Source organism: Mirounga leonina, unplaced genomic scaffold (genome assembly GCF_011800145.1).
Source record: "Mirounga leonina isolate KUSES-001 unplaced genomic scaffold, KU_Mleo_1.0 Mir_94, whole genome shotgun sequence".
In the NCBI taxonomy this organism is placed as follows: Eukaryota; Metazoa; Chordata; class Mammalia; order Carnivora; family Phocidae; genus Mirounga; species Mirounga leonina.
The window spans coordinates 51,047,252-51,065,210 of NW_023270855.1; the positions used below are offsets into that span (position 1 = coordinate 51,047,252).

The window sequence follows — 17,959 nt, forward strand, 5'->3', positions numbered from 1 at the left end:
TGGGGGCACCTGGTTGGCTCAGTCGGTTAAGCGTCTGCCTTCGGCTCGGGTCATGATCCCAGGGTCTTGGGATTGAGTCCCATGTCGGGCCCCCTGATCAGCGGGGAGCCTGCTTCTCCTTCTGCCTGCCACTCTCCCTGCTTGTGCTCTCTCTCTCACTCTCTCTCTCAAATAAAGTCTTAATAAATAAATAAATAAATAAATAAATAAATAAATAAAAGTCTGAAACGCAGGTTCATTTAGAGACGTATTACACAAATAATGGCACTCTGCTATCTCAAACAGTTCTACAGTGATATTCACGTGTCTGAGGTTAAATGAATGTTGCCAAAAATTAAAAACCGATACCCAGAACCATAACCCAGGGCCTCTACGAGACCCAAAAATATGCTACAAAAAAATGTAATGATCGGTAAATTTTACTTATCACCATAGGGCCGTGAGCTGATAAATTTTATATAGCCTTTCTATATAAACCATGTGACATAAGCCACCTTTCAAGAATTCAATGTTAAGGTAACCCTTTTTCTGTTGTGTAGTTATATATATACGGCCTTAAACACAATACTCTTCAATTTCATAACTTCTTTCATGAAGACAGAGTAATACATTTGCAGTGCTGAAACGCAGAAAACACAAAAAGAACAGAGGAACTTAAAGTCACCCAGCATCCCACCAGACACAGAGGTGAAGCGCTTGCTGGCCACAGAGAGAGTAACAAGCAACCCTGCCCTCCTGACCCCTTCCCAGCAGGGCAGAGGGAGGTGGGGAGTGGAAAGAAGGGGCTGAGGGTTTCCTCAGAGACGTGGGACACCACCAGAGCCATAAGGATGGAGCTGAGCCGTGCAGGGTGGGCCCTCTCAGGGTGGAGAGCTGCCCTCATGTTGCTACTGGGACCCCATCACACCTCCCTGCCTCCCTTCTAGACTGTTCCACACACAGGCACACGTGCACACGCGCACACGCGCACACTTTCTCTCTCTCAACAGTATTACTCAGCACATTCTAGGCAAGCTTTTCTTCATCGAATTATACCCAGGACCATTTTTATCATGTAGTAGTCTTCAAAAGGTGGACTCTAGTGGTTCCACTGTGTTCCCTTGTTCTGCCACATACTGAGTTATTTCAAAGCCCCTCTATTGTTGACACAAATGTGGTTTTTGTTTCTGTGGTCTTTTTTGGTTTTTGGAGTGACTCTCTCTGTCCCTAAACTTTACTGGGCACTTCTGGTTCTAAGGATAAATTTTGTTAAGTGTAACAACATTTTTAATTCTCTTAATTAGAACAAAAGTTTTAATTCGAAAGGTGGGCGTATTTTCCTGGATAATAGATCAAAAGCCCAAACTTCTTTTTTCTGGTTTCATGGCTAAGTAATAGAGCAGAGAGCACCAGAAACCTTGGCAGGACATGGACCAGTGACCGGTGCACCAGCCTAAGAACAGACCCAACTGCACAAGAAAGTGCTCTGCGTCCTCTGGGCCTCCTGCATTTCCTCCAAAGTGCAAGGAGCCTCAGTGCTGTACCTTAAATAAACCTCACAAGAGTGCTAGAGGAACGAACCATGAGAGACGATGGACTCTGAAAAACAAACTGAGGGTTCTAGAGGGGAGGGGGGTGGGAGGATGGGTTAGCCTGGTGGTGGGTATTGAGGAGGGCACATTCTGCATGGAGCACTGGGTGTTATGCACAAACAATGAATCATGGAACACTTCATCTAAAACTAATGATGTAATGTATGGGGATTAACATAAGAATAAAAAAAAAATCAAACGACAAAAAAAAAAAAAAAAGAGTGCTAGAGGACTGGTGTCTGTTCACCATCTCTTCCCCACAAATCCAAAACCCAGTAAGCCTGGGGCGGGTGGTAGAATCAAACTTGTAAAAAATAACTTTGAGACAAATCCATTTAGAAACAAATCGGACCTGATTCAGATACACGTGAACGGTCACACCTGCTACAGACAGAAAAGGATCCCGTTACCTCCAGATGCCACTCCAGTCTCTGGCATGTGAGTGATCTGTGTCCCAATCTCCTTTTCTAAAATGCGGATTCTGAAGTCTGAAACCTCTGGCCCAGCGTTTGTCTAGGGCAAGATGCACCTGTAGTCATACGTCACAGGTGGAGAGCCGAGTGACGTAAATATAGCCATGGCTGGGTCAAGGAAGATGTTTCCTCAGGGCGCCCCTCCGGGCTCTTCATGTCCACAGACCCTCTCACAGAGGCCCAGAGAGACTGCAGTGAGGTGGGAAGAGGGAAAACGGTCCTGAAAATACTCAAGGAATCTTGTGGCATCCGGGAGCTCATGGGTGCTTTCTCACCTGCCAACTGAAACTGACGGCAAAATAAAATCCACATCATCTGGGGAACATCTTCTCCTTATCTAAAGGCAGACATGCCAAAGAGCAAGAACTGGGAAGTGTCTTTGGAATGATGGCTCTTCTAAAGGCAGTTTATACTTAGTGTCAGACCTGCCTATCAAACTGCGTGGTACCAGGGTGCCTGGGTGGCTCAGTCAGTTAAGCATCTGCCTTTGGGGTTCAGGTCATGATCCCAAGGTCCTGGGATTGAGCCCCACATCCCTGCTAAGCAGGGAGCCTGCTTCTCTCCCTCCTCCCACTCATTCTCTCTGTTGCTATCTCTTTCTCTCTCAAATGAATAAATAAAATCTTTAAAAAAATATGCATGGTACCTCTAGAAATTTATTACCTCCACTCACAGCAGCACTAACTTCATCAATGACACATGGAGCTCACCGAAGTTGCTAGAGGGTATCAAAAAATACTTTTGTGCCAAACAGAGCTACCCTATGACCCAGCAATTGCACTACTAGGTATTTACCCCAAAGATACAAATGTAGTGATCCAAAGGGGCACCTGCACCCCAGTGTTTATAGCAGCAATGTCCACAATAGCCGAACTATGGAAAGAGCTCAGACGTCCATCGACAGATGAATGGATGAAGATGTGGTATATATACACCATAGAATATTACTCAGCCATCAAAAAAATGAAATCTTGCCATTTGCAATGATGTGGCTGCAACTAGAGGGTATTATGCTAAGCAAAATAACAATCAGAGAAAGACAATTATCATATGATTTCACTCATTTGTGGAATTTAAGAAACAAAACAGAGGAGCACAGGGGAAGGGAGGGAAAAGTAAAACAAGACGAAATCAGAGAGGGAAACAAACCATAAGAGATTCTTGATCATGGGAAACAAACTGAGGGTTGCTGGAAGGGAGGAGGGTGGAAGGATGGGGTAACCATCAGGGCATTAAGGAAGGCACGTGATATGATGAGCACTGGGTGTTGTATGCAACTGATGAATTGCTAAACTCAACCTTGAACCTAATAATACACTATATGTTAATTAACTGAGTTAAAAAAAATATTCTTGTGCCAAAATATGGCAATATCTACCTTTGAGAAGCATGGGTTTCACAAGAGGCTTTTAAAAAGGGCATGTGCTGGGGCGCCTGGGTGGCTCAGTCGTTAAGCGTCTGCCTCTGGCTCGGGTCATGATCCCAGGGACATGGGATCGAGCCCTGCGTCGGGCTCCCTGCTCAGCAGGAAGCCTGCTTCTCCCTCTCCCACTCCCCCTGCTTGTATTCCCTCTCTCGCTGTGTCTCTCTCTGTCAAATAAATAAATAACATCTTTAAAAAAAAAAAAAGGGCATGTGCTTTGGAAGCTGTCACGTCTGCAGTGTCAGGTTGCGAGGAAGCAGGTAAGTTCCCGGAGCCACTGGGAGCAAACTCATTTCTGGACCGAAAGCTCAGACACATGTGACGGTAAAGGGACCCAAACAGGGCACAGGGCAAAACCACCCTGAACAGCACAGTGGGCCGGGCTCTGCCACACACTGAGGTGCCCCATTGGGGTGCTGGTACATGCACGAAGACAGACACGCTGGCAGACCCGCAGCAGCGTGGTGGGCAGGGGGGGACAGGGGACGATAACGGATGGATGACACAGGGAGATGGAACCAGAAGCAGTGCTCTGGTCCTCAGTGTGGTATGAAGAGGGAGCGTTTTATTTACTTGTACTGGGTTTTAGCCTACCTCAAGTGCCCTGATTGTAGGGGTACAGCTGGATGAACAACACTCCTGCAGGGCGCCGCTGGCCCTTCCCATGAGGACCACCCTCCCAGGGGGAAACACTGCTTTGACTCTCACTCTTTGGTGGGTTCACTTGTTACTGAACTGCATCTGAAAAAAAAGAAACATACAGTAGTATCCTTCTGCTCCTCCATGAGAGGCACCCTGTTGGTGGGACAGTGGCGTCTGTTCTTCGCTACCGGGTTTTGGCCAGCGCGAGTAAAGCTGCTATGGACAACGTCACTTGGGGGATGAAGGCACCCATCTCCCTTGGGTATCCAGGAGTGGAACCATTCCTCATAGGGAGGCTTTGGTAAATATCACAAGCTTTCCAAATTAGGATTACAATCCCACATAACCTCCATCCCCACAGCAGAGAGAGCATTCTAGTTCCTCTACATTGACACTGACACTTGGTGCTGTCAGTCCAACTTGTAACCGTTCCAGTGAGAGTATAATCATATCTTACTACCATTTTAATTTGTATTTCCGCGACTAATGGTGTTACGCACCTTCCTGTATGCTGGCCACTGAGATACCCACTTCTGCAAAGGCCCTGTTTTCACTAGTGTTTTACTTGGGGATATGTGGTTCCTCTCCCAGTCTGGGGCTCACCTTTGCATTCTCCTAATGGTGTCTTGTAATGCAGAGAAGTTCTTATTTTAACGGCGTCTGATTTATCAAGTTTGTTCTTACATGGTTAATGGTTTTAGAGTCCTGTTTAAGAAAATTTTGTCTACCAGGGCGCCTGGGTGGCTCAGTCGGTTAAGCATCTGCCTTCGGCTCAGGTCATGATCTCGGGACCTGGGATTGAGCCTGTTCAGCAGGGGGTTTGCTTCTCCCTCTCCCTCTCCCCCCGCTCATGCGTGCTTGATCTCTCCCCCGCCAATCAAATCTTGGGGAAAAAAAAAATTGTCTACTTGAGATAATAAGAAATATGTATTTGGTCTCTGCCTTCAGTTTTTTTACTAAAACCCCTGGAATTTCCTAAGTGGTAGGGGTGTCTTTTGTTCTAATGAAGTAACTCATGGTAGAAGCTTAGAACTTTTAGCCCCATCCTCCAAGGAGGGAAGAGGGATTGAAAAGTAAATAATCAATCAGAGCTACAAGATGAAGCATCCATAAAAATTCTCAACTAAGAGGCTAGGAGAGTTTCTGGGTTGGTGAACACATCCAATGCTAGGAGGGTAGTACACTCCAACTCCATGGGGACAAAAGCTCCTGGGCACAGGATCCTTCTAGACCTAACTTTATTTACCTCTTCATATGGCTGTTCATCTGTATCCTTTATAATATCCTTTATCATAAATGTGTAAATATATGCGTCTCCTTGAGTTTTAGGAGCTGTGATATCAAATAATCAAACCTGAGGAGGGGTTCATGAGAACCCTATTTGTAACCAAGTTAGACAGAAATGTAGGTAACCTGGGGGCCCACTACTTGTGATTGGCATCTGAAGTGGGGAGCAGTCTTGTGGGACTGAGCCCTTACCCTCTGGGGTCTGCACTAACTCTAGGCAATTAGTGTCAGAACTGAAGTGTAGGACACCCAGCTGGTATCTGCAGAAACTTGCTCCGTGTGGAAAACCCACACATTTGCTGTCAGAGTGCTATGAGCAGAGGAAACCAGTTTTCCTTTACAATCTCAAGGTCATGGAGATGGAGAAGAAAAGGGATTTTTTTTTTTAAGATTTTATTTATTTATTTGAGAGAGAGACAGAGACAGAGCATGAGCAGTGGGGAGGGGCAGAGGCAGAAGGAGAAGCAGACTCCCCGCTGAGCAGGGAGCCTGACACAGGACTTGATCCCAGGACCCTGGGATCATGACCCGAGCCAAAGGCATATGCTTGACCAACTGAGCCACCCAGGCGTCCCAGAAAGGGTATTTTAAAATCCAGAAAGATTGTGACTTGCTCCAGCCTCCTCATGATTTACAACTGCTGAGGATATTATCAGTCACAAAGAAGTAACAGGAAAGATGATCCAGCCAGAGGGGAAGCAGGTTTGTGAGCCCATTTGGTGGTAAGGACTGAGATCTACTGACTGAGCCCATACCACCACACCTCCCAGAGGAACCGTCATGGGCCCTGCTGACAGAGGGGTCCCTGAGGCTCACAGGCCACCCAGCATCTCAGTGAAGTTGCTAGAGTCACAAGGGCCAAGGCCACCGTGCCACTCACTGAAGTGCAGTCTGGACTCTGAGTTTGGACTCTTCTACTTGCCAACTGCATGATACTAGATGAGTGACAACCTTCTTCAGCCTGTTTCCTCCTCTGTAGGCTGGACATGAGACCAATCCCTCCCTCAGGCGTCACAGCCAGCATCCCTGAGCTAAGGCAGGCAGGCATGTACAGGCAGGAAGCAATCCCACCCTGCTGGCGAAGCCAAAGGACCCCACATTTACTGTGCAGTTGCTTCCTGCTTGTCACTACTGACCCAGAAGCAACATGCAGATTAAGTCCTTCCATCCTCCTCTTCTCTTAAAGAAATGAGTAAACTGAGGCACGTAGTAAGTAACCAGGCTGGAGAATTTGCTTCCTAACTAAGCCTCCCCCCCCAGGGCAAACCTTAAGTGATGCTCCTGTCCCAAAGGAACAAACTCCGGAAGTAAAGGCTGCACAAGGCAGCTTTGCCGAACTGGAGGAGGACAGAGGTTGCCTGAAGGCCACAGGGGCCCAATGCAAACAAAGACCAGCTGTCCTAAGTGATGAGATCCGCCCTGCAATCAGTGGGCAGATCTGAGCAGCTACAAATTATCCTTTGCCCTCTAGGATCCCACCGTGGTGCTCTTATCCATCATCAAGATCCTTTTTGCCAGTCAGCCCTTCTTCAAGGGCAGGGGTGGGCTTGCCCCTCTTGAGATCTGGGGAGGGTATGGAACAGGGCACTACTGTGCTCCAGCAAGTTGCCTACTCAGGAGGGTCTGACAAGCTTGGCCAGAAATTTCAGAAGTGAGGGGGGATCTGAGGGCAAAGAACAGCGCTTTTCCCAACCCCTTCTTCACTCATCACCAAACACCTCTACCTTTCCTACACAGTAAACTAAGGATTTGGCATTTTCAGCAAATTCCTTGGGTCCCTAAGGTCATCCTATCGTCTTGGGGGCTTCAAGGGGGCTTCCACCGTTCAGACCAGACTCCCAACAAGTCCCTCTATGACAAGTCACTTGGTGTCTGGGCTGGGAAAAAGAAGGTAAGTAAACACAAAACTGAAATCCATCTCAAGCCAGACAGCCACACCTAAGCAGATGAGAAAAGTGAAGGACAAGGGGACAGAGGGACAAAACAGTGAAACCACTAGCACATGTATGTGGGAGCCTCATCGAGAAGTGTGTGGCCTGTGGGTCGGGTGTGTCTGGGGGCTCCACGAGGAAGGAATGGGGCCTGGGAATCCAGGTAAGCAGCCCAAAGGAATGTGATGGGAAGTAAAACTACTCTGGGGTAAGAATCAAAAACCTGACAGCTAAGACATTCAGTAAGCTGCAAGATGAAAACAGGTTCCCAGGGCCAATGGGTTTGGAGGTGACATGGCCATATCACCTTGATTTCTCCGAGAAGCACCCCAGTTGCTCAACAATCAGAACCCCCACACAATCCATGCCCCATGAGGCAGCTTCATGCACACGGATATGGAGGAAGGTCCAAGATGAAGCAGAGGAAAGAAGGGAGCATCAATGTAAAGTGTGCTTGGCCCGAGCCCCACTTTGCTAAGAATAAGAACAGATACAAGTTCATTTGAACACAGAAGCCAGCCCAAAGAAAACTTGCCGAACCGTGGCTGGCGGAGGCCAGGAGCTCTCTCAGGAGGTGTATGAAGGGAACTGACACTTTCCACATCACGGAGCTCTGATGTTTTTTGTGTGTGTTTATTTTTTTACAGTAACCTTCTATTACTTTTGTAATCATATTAAAAAACAAAAACAAGAAACGCCAAAACCAACCAACCAATCTAGATCAGAAAAATACCTGGGAAATAAATACCCAGAGAAGATGTCCAGGAAGTACATTTATGGAAATAAAAAAGATGAAAGGATGTGACGATTGCATTATTTTCTACTTTCAACTTCATTAAAATTATCATTTAAAATAGAAACATCTATTGACATTCAAATGCGGAACCAGACTGCTTGAGGAGTACGTCTAGTTTCTTCTTTCATACCACCCTTTGCTTTTCTCTTGTAAAAAAGAACAGTGGTCACAACAAGATGGATGGATCTAGAGTATTATGCTAGGTGAAATAAGTCAGTCAGAGAAAGACAAAAACCATATGATCTCACTCATAATGTGGAATTTCAGAAACAAAACAAATGAGCAAAGGGGGAAAAAAGAGAATTTAAGAAACAAAACAAATGAACAAAGGAAAAAAAGGGACAAACCAAAAAACAGACTCATTAACTGTAGACAACAAACTGGTGGGGGGATGGGGGGCAATAGGTGATGGGGATTTAAAGACTACACTTACCATGATGAGCACTGAGGTAAGAGAACTGTTAAATCACTATAGTGGACACCTGAACCTAATATAACACTGTATGTCAACTATACCAGAATTAAAATCGAAAAAATGAAATAAAGTTAAAATAAAAAGAACAGTGGTGGTCAGCCACTGAAGCAGGACAGACTGCTAGCAGGAAATTGGGACCCTTGAAAATCTGCTTGCTGAGATTATGGGTTGTTGGTTTGTTTGTTTGTTTTCCCCCATCTTGCCTGAAAACCAGCATTATACTTAAATTTGGCCCCAGGAGAGCTGCGACTTCACTTTTTGGGCATGGAGAAATCTGTTCCCTTACAAGTTTCATCAACAGACACAGGTCCAGCCACGGCAGGGTACTTGGCAGGGTACTCGGACGGACCAAAGTGGCCGGGCAGGATGCCTTCAGCACAACCAGTCTTATTTGTTACATTAAAACTACAAAACGAGGTTTCCCCCCAGTACTCTACTAGGAAAACTGTTCCTACCTGACCAGACGTGGCACACTGGTCTGTGAACCTGAAAGGATGTGTGGGATGAGGCATCTGCTGTCTTAGGGAACACGTGGAAATAGCTTATTCCTGACACAGTGCTTCCCCAACACTAGCTGTTCCATGCTGGCTGCTGAGCATTTTCCTTGCAAAATAATTAAGTAGTAAAACCTTGCCCTACATTTTTTTTTTTTTTAAGATTTTATTTATTTGACAGAGAGAGACACAGCAAGAGAGGGAACACAAGCAGGAGGAGTGGGAGAGGGAGAAGCAGGCTTCCCGCAGAGCAGGGAGCCCAATGCGGGGCTCGATCCCAGGACCCTGGGATCATGACCCTAGCCGAAGGCAGACGCTTAACGACTGAGCCACCCAGGCGCCCCCTTGCCCTACATTTAAAAAGGAATACACCTCAGAAACAAAAAAAACATGTCACGATAATTAATTACAATGTCTTATCGGGTGGACGCACTGAGTCTGTCCGTTACCAAGTACAGTAGTTCCTCCCGCCCCCCTTTCCCATGCAGGTTTCGCTTTCCAGTTTCAGTTACCCATAGTCAGCCCTGGTCCGTGGGCAGATGATCCTCCTGCTGAGTTTCGCCAGAAAATCAATGGTAGCTTAACACTACGTCACAACGCCCACCTCACTCACTTCATCTCATCTCACTAGCATTTTACCATCTCACATCATCACAAGAAGGGCAAGCAAGTACAGTACAATAAGGTGCTCTCAGAGAGAAAGAGAACACCCATGCAACTTTTATTACACTATTACTGTCATAATTGTTCCATTTTATTATTAGTTGCTGTTAACCTTAAAAATAAAACTGTCAGGGGTGCCTGGGTGGCTCAATCAGTTAAGCATCTGCCTTCGGCTCAGGTCATGATCTCAGGGTCCTGAGCAGGGTATCGGCTTCTCCCTCTCCCCCTCCCTCTACCCCTCCCCTGGCTCCTGTGTGCCCACGTGTGCACGGGCTCTTCCTCTCTCAAATAAATAAAATCTTCCAAAAAAAAAAAAAAAAGTCAGTTAATTCACCTGTAAAAATGCATTCATTCGGGAGTAACAGAGAACTACAATCTGGGACAAGCAACTATGGCAAAACCAAAGGCAAGTAAGTCCAGAGAACAAAGAATGCTCTTTTACGGAAGGAAAAGGGAAAAGTCAGGAGGGCTGTTATAAATAAGAAGTCCACTGGAGTAAACAGGGAGTCTGAAATGCAGTAGCGTTTCACTGGCTGAGTTATGACAGTCTCATTGGCTGGGCTGTTGCTGGGGCAGAAGAAAAACCTTTCCCTCAGCTGGGGTAGTAAAGTACTATGACCTGCAAGGTGACTTGTTAGGTAGGTCTTTTCCTGGTGGGTCTGCAATTGATGACGAGTGGTAGGGTTTGAGGGCTCCTCCTTCTGTCCTCCCGATACCATTTAAATGAGGTTTCCTATTATTAATGTTCACATTGTTAATCTTACTGTGCCTCATTTATAAATTAAATTTTACTCCAAACTAATGATGTAATGTATGGGGATTAACATAAGAATAAAATAAAATAATAAAAAAAAAAATTTTACTCCAGGTATGTATCTATAGAAAAAACAGTATAGACAGGGTTCAGTACTATTCATGGTTTCAGGCATCCACTGGGGGTGTTGGAATAAATCCCCCACAGATAAGGGGGTCTACTGTATTATTTTTAGTACTGGGAATTATGTATCATTTTATTCATTGGAATCCACACATCCTGCCCTTTAAAAAAAAAAAAAAATTCATTCACTTGAAAACCACTGAAGAGGACCTCCTTATCTACAACACACCAGAAGATGTGAACACATGACGAGAAGCCGGTTCTCTGCCCTTGGGGAGTTCATGCTCTAATCCAGCAGGGAGATGCAGGGTCTCCACTGAGAGAATTCAAACACTATCCCATCTATCCACTAGATGGGCGTTTTCCAAACTCTTCTGAACATGACCTGGAGTCATGACATGACCCAGCAAAGACACATCAAGTAAATCCAACCAGCTTTACAAATCTATCCTGACTGTGCTCCCCATTTAACACAGGTAGACTCTCTTCTTCTTTCTGAGGCTGGTCAAGCCCCACTGGATGGATGTCGTGGTCTACTACTGCGGGGTCTGTTGAGGTACCTGCTATATATTCAACGCTGAGAACAACACATAACCTGTGGACAGGGTGGGAGAGAAGTCCCCCACAACAGGGGCGCACAAAATGCAAGAACTGCCAGGGAGGCATGGTGCCTACACCCACCCAGTTTCACTTGTGACAGGCCCTCCCAGCCACCTCAAATACTGACTGAGAACCAACTCTGTGCTGAGCAGGGTACCAGGTATTGGGAATCCAGCAGCCAACAAAATCCCTGCCTCATGGAACTGACAACTGAGTGACAGAGGCAAGCACACAAATAAATATGACATGATGTTCCTCGGATGGGGGGCAGAGGGGGGGAGAGATGCCATGAACTTGTACTATGAAAAAATAAGCAGGGGGGCGCCTGGGTGGCTCAGTTGTTAAGTGTCTGCCTTCAGCTCAGGTCATGATTCCAGGGTCCTGGGATGGAGCCCCGCATCGGGCTCCCTGCTCTGCGGGAAACCTGCTTCTCCCTCTCCCACTCCCCCTGCTTGTGTTCCCTCTCTCGCTATGTCTCTCTGTCAAATAAATAAATAAAATCTTTAAAAAAAAAAAAAACAAGCAGGGTTAACAAGCTGACAGGAATTACTCTTTCAATCATGGTGACCAGGGATGGTCTTAGGGAGGGGATAAATCTAAGCAGAGACCTGAAGTGGAATGGGAGCCAGTGGCTATTGATGGACAGAGGGACCAGCAAGTACAAAGGCCCTGGTGTGGGATTGTGCTAGATTAGAGCAGGAAAGGGGGATGTAGCAGCAGATGAAGTCAGAGATGGGTGGGGAGGGCAGATCACAGGCCTTGAGGGCAAGCAGTGAGGAGGTAGAAGTCTACTGTAGGTGCAAGGGGAAACCGCTGGAATGTTCTGGGCAGGGCGGTGACATGGTCTGATGATGGTTTTAGAAGATTTCTCTGGACATGCTGATGAATAGATGTAAGGTTAAAAGAATGAAAGGAGTCAATGATGACCAAGGTAACCACCAGGGCTTCAACCAGCAAATGCCCTTTGAAATATAAAAGGTGTCCCTTCCTTGGGGCTGACCAGCCTTGGAGCCAGATTTGGCAAAGCCAGCCAGGCTGGATTTCAGCTCCAACTTGCCTCCCTTGGTTCAGTATCGGTGACTGGAGGTGCCAACTGGGGAGACTGTGGGGTAAGAGGGGGTTGGAGGGAGGAACAGGAGGGAACAGGAGTTTTCTGCTCAGGGAGGTTAAGTTATTGGTCTAACATCACACAGGAAGTAGAGTCCTCCCTCAAGTCTGTCTGACTCCAGGCTTGAGTAACTGATTTAGGCTGAGGATCAAAAGGCAGACGACAGCCTGAAAGGGTGCAAAGTGCAGGCAAAGAGAAGCACTCTGACAGGCAGGGGTATCCAGGGTGTGTTCCCGGGAGGCAGGCATGGGTGTTCAGCACAACAGCAGACTAGGCTGTGATCAAAGACACGACTGGCAGTCATCAGGCCCAGATGCAGCTCCCAGGGCACAACAAGTGGACCCCTGGGCTTCAGTGTCACCATTAAGAAGAGCCCATCCACCATTCTACTTTAGTGGGACTTTTGGTGCAAGTCAGGATGACCCACATCAAACCCCGTCCCCTCTGTAACAGGTGAGGCAGCAACTGCCACGCAGCCACCTGCTTCCTGAGCCAGTGGGGCATGACTTACCAGCGAAAAGAGAACTTAAACCATCCCAAGGAGCCATTTTAAAGCCCACCGCTACTAAATACAGGGTCCATCCTCCTTTCATCTCACACTGGGCTGGTGAACTTCACATTGAGCAAAACCCAGACTATTCCCCGTAATAAGTATCCACATGCACAAATAAAGACATGCCTCCTTTATAACAAAGTAACAGTCCCAAAGGGAAACCCTGGAGTACCAGTCTAGTCCCAAAGGCTTGGAAGAGGCCTGGGCTGGTTTATGCCCTGCTAAGTTACCTGTTTTCTAAAGAAAGCCCCTTCTCTAAGGGAATTGAGAGGGAAATCAATGCATCCCTTCCGTTCTCTCTGCCCCTATGAAATCCAACTGCCCAGCAAACCCAGCTACATCTGGCACTACCCTCAAGGGCCTTTCCCTTACATGAAGATGATTCGTGGCCAAATTTCTCATGCCCATCAAATCCATGTCCTGAAAAATTAGTATGATCAGCATGCAGTTAACAGAAAACTCCAATCATATTAATGAACCTTATACTTTTTTTTTTTTTAAGATTTTATTTATTTATTTGACAGAGAGAGCGCGAGAGAGGGATCACAAGCAGGGGGAGTGGAAGAGGGAGAAACAGGCTTCCCGCGGAGCAGGGAGCCTGATGCAGGGCTCAATCCCAGGACCCTGGGATCATGACCTGAACCGAAGGCAGACATTTAACGACTGAGCCACCCAAGGTGCCCCTGAGCCTTATACTTCTTTTTTTTTTTTTTTTAAAGATTTTATTTATTTGAGAGCGAGAATGAGAGACAGCATGAGAGGGAGGAGGGTCAGAGGGAGAAGCAGGCTCCCTGCCGAGCAGGGAGCCCGATGCGGGACTCGATCCTGGGACTCCAGGATCATGACCTGAGCCGAAGGCAGTCGCTTAACCAACTGAGCCACCCAGGCGCCCGAGCCTTATACTTCTTAGGGATGATCTCCTTAAGGTTGACAGCAATGGCAGCTCCATTTAGCCTCAGACTCGATTCTGATGTGTTCCCCCTCAGACATTTTCCCCCAATATTCCAGCAGCTGTTACTTCCCTTTTATAGGTTTTGCACATGCCTTTAATTTTTTATTTATTTTTAAAGGTTTTACTTGTTTGTTTGGGGGGGGCAGAGGGAGAGGGAGAGAGACAGAGAGAGAGAGAGAGAATCTCAGGCAGACTCCTTGCTGAGCGAAAAGCCCCATGCTCAATCTTACAACCCTGAGATCATGACCGGAGCTGAAACCAAGAGCCAGACACATAACCGACTGAGCCACTCAGGCGCCCGTAATTTTTTTAAAATTCCAATTCTCTCTGTTCCAATCAATGTTACAAGTTACAAGGAAATATGTGAGATGGGAAACAAACATTTGATATTTTCCAAAACCCATGCCACCAAACACATTTCCTTCTTTCCAGTGCATTATGGTGAAAGTGCAAGCTTACAATTTCTAAATTGTTAAAAACAAAATAGAAGAATTGATTCCTTTGCTACTACTTTGAAAACATACAGAACTATTACAGCAAGGCAAAAATATATTCTGTATTTCAACCTGCCAGGATGTTGTAGGAATCCTAATAAATGACACTAGCTACCAACTGTTCAGCACTGTGTGCCAGGCGCCGTTCTAAGCACTTTACAGTTGTCATTGTTGTTTAGACCTTGCAACAATCCTCATAGTTGAGTACCATTACTATCCTCCTTTGCAACTAAGGAGAGGGATATGATCAAATGAGAACAGGGGCCCTGTCTGCCTGTTCCCGGCTGAATCCCCAGCCCCCATCAGGGCCTGGCTCCTGGTAGGCTCTCAATGCCCACCTGTTCGAATGGGTAATGTGAGGTTGGGCCTTTTCTTGCACAACGCTGGGGGCGCCATTCATGTGTGAATGGGTCCCTCTGTTCCATGGCAGCCTAAATGACTGAAGCCAAAATTGGTTGACACATCTGAGGATTCGCTAAATGCTAGGAACTGTCACCTCCATTTCTCTAAGGCATCAAGAGGGAAAGTGGTAAAGCCAGAATTTGAACCCAGAAGGTTGAATAGAGCCGTTGGTGAAGAAATATCCCTAAATGTCAGCTTCTTCACTGGCAGAATGTTGTTCTCACCCAATACACCTAATCCCTCCCACATCCCACAAACAGCTAAGACAAGTGGCTGGTCTAGGGCTAACTCCAGTGTTTTGAGGGTCCAAAAGGAATGACAAAGGTACATGGCACATGGAGGAGCATTTATTATTGTCATAATTATATGTGAATTGATTTTAAATTAGAACATATATATAACCAGCACATCAAACCTGAGCTTCCTGAGATACAGGATGACTCCAAATTATGTTTTTCACTCTTTAAATAATTGACTTACATAAATATACATACATACGTATAAAGAACATTAACTCCAATAAATTGAGTGCGTACTCTAAGCCGGGCACTACAGTGTGTTAAACAGCTTCCCATGTTATTTTCAACCCTTACAACAAGTGAGGTAGCCCCGCTGTCATACCTGTTTCACAAGTTGGGGGGACCTACTGGTAAATGCTTGCTCGAGGTCAAGCTAGGATTTAGAAGGCTGGGTGTGAATTCAGGAGATCTGATTCTAGAATTAGCAGTCCTCACCACCACACATACCAACCACCACCCCACACCCTCATTCCCAGGGGACAATGGCCTGGAAAGTTAAAAAACCAACAAGAGCAACTAACACTTACTGCTTACAACTCAAGCCCAGTCCTGTGCCAAGCATTTCACCCATATACTTGCTCCATCCCCCCAAGGAGTCTCCTCATTCATTCCACAAATGTTCCCTAAAGACTTACTATGGGCCAGACCCAGGGTACACTCCAGGAGACCAAGCAGACATGACCCCTGCTCTGATGGCCCTCAGAGAAGAATGGACGAGTAATTACAACTGGGGTAACTGCTACACAGGAAAGGATCAAGGTGATATGCGAGTGTAGCAGTGGGGAGCAATGACTGGTCCAGGTGGTCACATGCAAGCCTGGACATCCTCCCTGAGTCTGAGAAAAGGTCCCCTCTTCCATACAACTCCCTGATCTCTGGCTCCCATTGCTCCCCTGTGCATCCACGGTGTTCCTCTCACAGGAAGGGTAATGAGGATTACACGATAGGCCACAGGGAGTTGTTCCCACATTTACCATCTGTTCCCCTACAAGACTAGAGAGGCTCCTCGGAGCATCCAACCACCAACCATCTAACACCCAGTAGGGACTCAACAAATATTTGGGGAGATTGGGCCTGCCGGTAACAATGGTACTTTCCACTTCCCAGGAACCATTTTACAGGTTTTACCAACTCCACTTGTGGCATTATTCCCATTTCACAAACGAGGAAACGAAGAAGTTCAGAGAGATTAAGCTATTTATCTAAGGTCACACAGCTAGGTGACAGACAGCCCAGGGAATCAAACTCCATTCCGGTCTGGCAATTCAAACTGAAAACTTGTTTCAAATTCCTAGGAAGTGGCTCTTGCACTTATTCCCTAGTTTCCCCAAGGATTCACTGGGGGAAGGGGGAATCAAGACGGGTGTCTTCGAGACCACAACAAACACTCTCCGAAAGGCCCACGTTTTAAATAAAAGCCTTCATCTGGAAAATCAACTGGAGGCGAAAGGATGCAAAACAAAAACAATGGTTTCAACAGCAAACAGTTCTACCCGCTCTCCCCCACTTGTTCTAGACTCCCCACTTCAGGGCAAACATTTTGAAGTCACCACTTGCAAGGAACTGGGGAGTTACTTACTTTTCTTTGAAAATCTAGAATACGTGATTTTTTAAAATAAAATTTTAGGTCGGTTAACCCAAAGGGACTGCCAATTCTCGTTTCCAGGCGACAGTGAACTCATCTGGGGTTTTTCCTACTGAGCCCCGACCGCAGCCTCCCCAAAAAGACAACATTCGGGTCGGACCCGTTACAACGCAGCCTGAAAAGCCCCGACGCCTTGCTATTGTTGCTGCCGCGACGGGCACAGCGACCCGGGGCCGGGACTCCGGCCCGCCGAGCAGGCGGAGAGCTTTGTCCGGCGACCCCGGCGGGAGCGCGCGCGCGGCCTCCACGCGGCCCGGGCCCCCACCCCACGGCCCGCGGATGCTGTAGCCGCCGCGGCCTCGCTACACTGTGGCCTTCCCCGCGCGCGCGGTGCCGGCCAGGCTTCTTGACCCTCGGGCGCCGCCGTACCCCAGCCCCGCTCTGGGCGCCGGCGGCCCCCTCCCCCCTCGGCGCCCCGGCTCCATTCAAACCGTCCTCCCAAGCCCCGCGCCGCGCTCCCCCCGCGGCCCGCGTTCCTTACCGAGAGCCGCCGGCGCCGTCGCCTTCCCGGCGCCGCCCCCGCCCCTCCGCGCGGGGCCGGGGGCAGAGTGGGCGTCTCGCCTCTCCTCACGAAACAAAGAAGCCGCCGCCGCCGCCGCCGCCGAGTGAGGGTAAGTCTCGCGCGCGCGCCCGCCCGTCTCGGCCGCCCCCCCACGCCGCCCGCGCACCCGCTGCGCGCGCACCCGCCAACTCCCCTTCCCCCCCGCAGTCGGCTTGTCCCGCTTCCGCCGCCCGGCCGGCCTCGTGCGCGCGCCCGTCCGCCCTTCCGCTCCCAGTGCGCGTGCGCGTCCGCTCGGGGCCTCGGGGAGGTGGGCGGGACGAGAGGGAGCTGGCTCTCCTGATGTACCACCCCACTCAGTCCGGGAAGGTCTTGCTCATGCGCACCGGGGTCTTCGTCCTCACGCTGCGTCCCCACGCTGCCGAGCATGCGCAGAGCGGGCGCCACTGCGGCGGTCGCGGTGGTGCTTCTCGCGGCTGCTACGGGAGGTTGGGGGATGGGATGGAATGGCGGCGGGGTCTGCGGGGAAGGGGTGGCCGAGGGTCCTTGAGACTCGAAAGTGAAGACCCGAGGCCGTGCGTAAGGGCGGGAGGCGAGCAGGCTGGACTGGGGCTGAGACTAGGCGGCCCCTGGACCAAGGGCGGGTCTGGGAGCTGCTTTTATTTATTTCTGGTCGGGGGATGGCGGGGTCTCTTGGGCAAGGCCAGGTGGGCCTCGATCGTGGCCGCCTTTTCTTTAGTACTTACCCAGTACTATTAGTTTGGCAAATTTTTTT

The 17,959-nt window shown here is 48.2% G+C and overlaps 1 protein-coding gene across 4 annotated transcripts in view; it reads right to left on the reverse strand.

Annotated features, from left to right (window-relative positions):
- The window catches only part of SMARCA4 (SWI/SNF related, matrix associated, actin dependent regulator of chromatin, subfamily a, member 4), an 89,133-nt gene extending 71,802 nt beyond the window's left edge, over window positions 1-17,331 (reverse strand). Inside the window, exon 1 of one of the 4 annotated variants that reach the window (XM_034997901.1) lies at window positions 17,167-17,331. The gene's annotated coding sequence lies outside the window, so the exon portion shown is untranslated. Of the gene's footprint in view, window positions 1-4,061; window positions 4,187-17,166 lie in introns of those variants that run through there. The other 3 variants (XM_034997902.1, XM_034997903.1, XM_034997905.1) reach the window with 3 other exon arrangements.
- Between the last annotated feature and the right edge of the window lie 628 nt (window positions 17,332-17,959).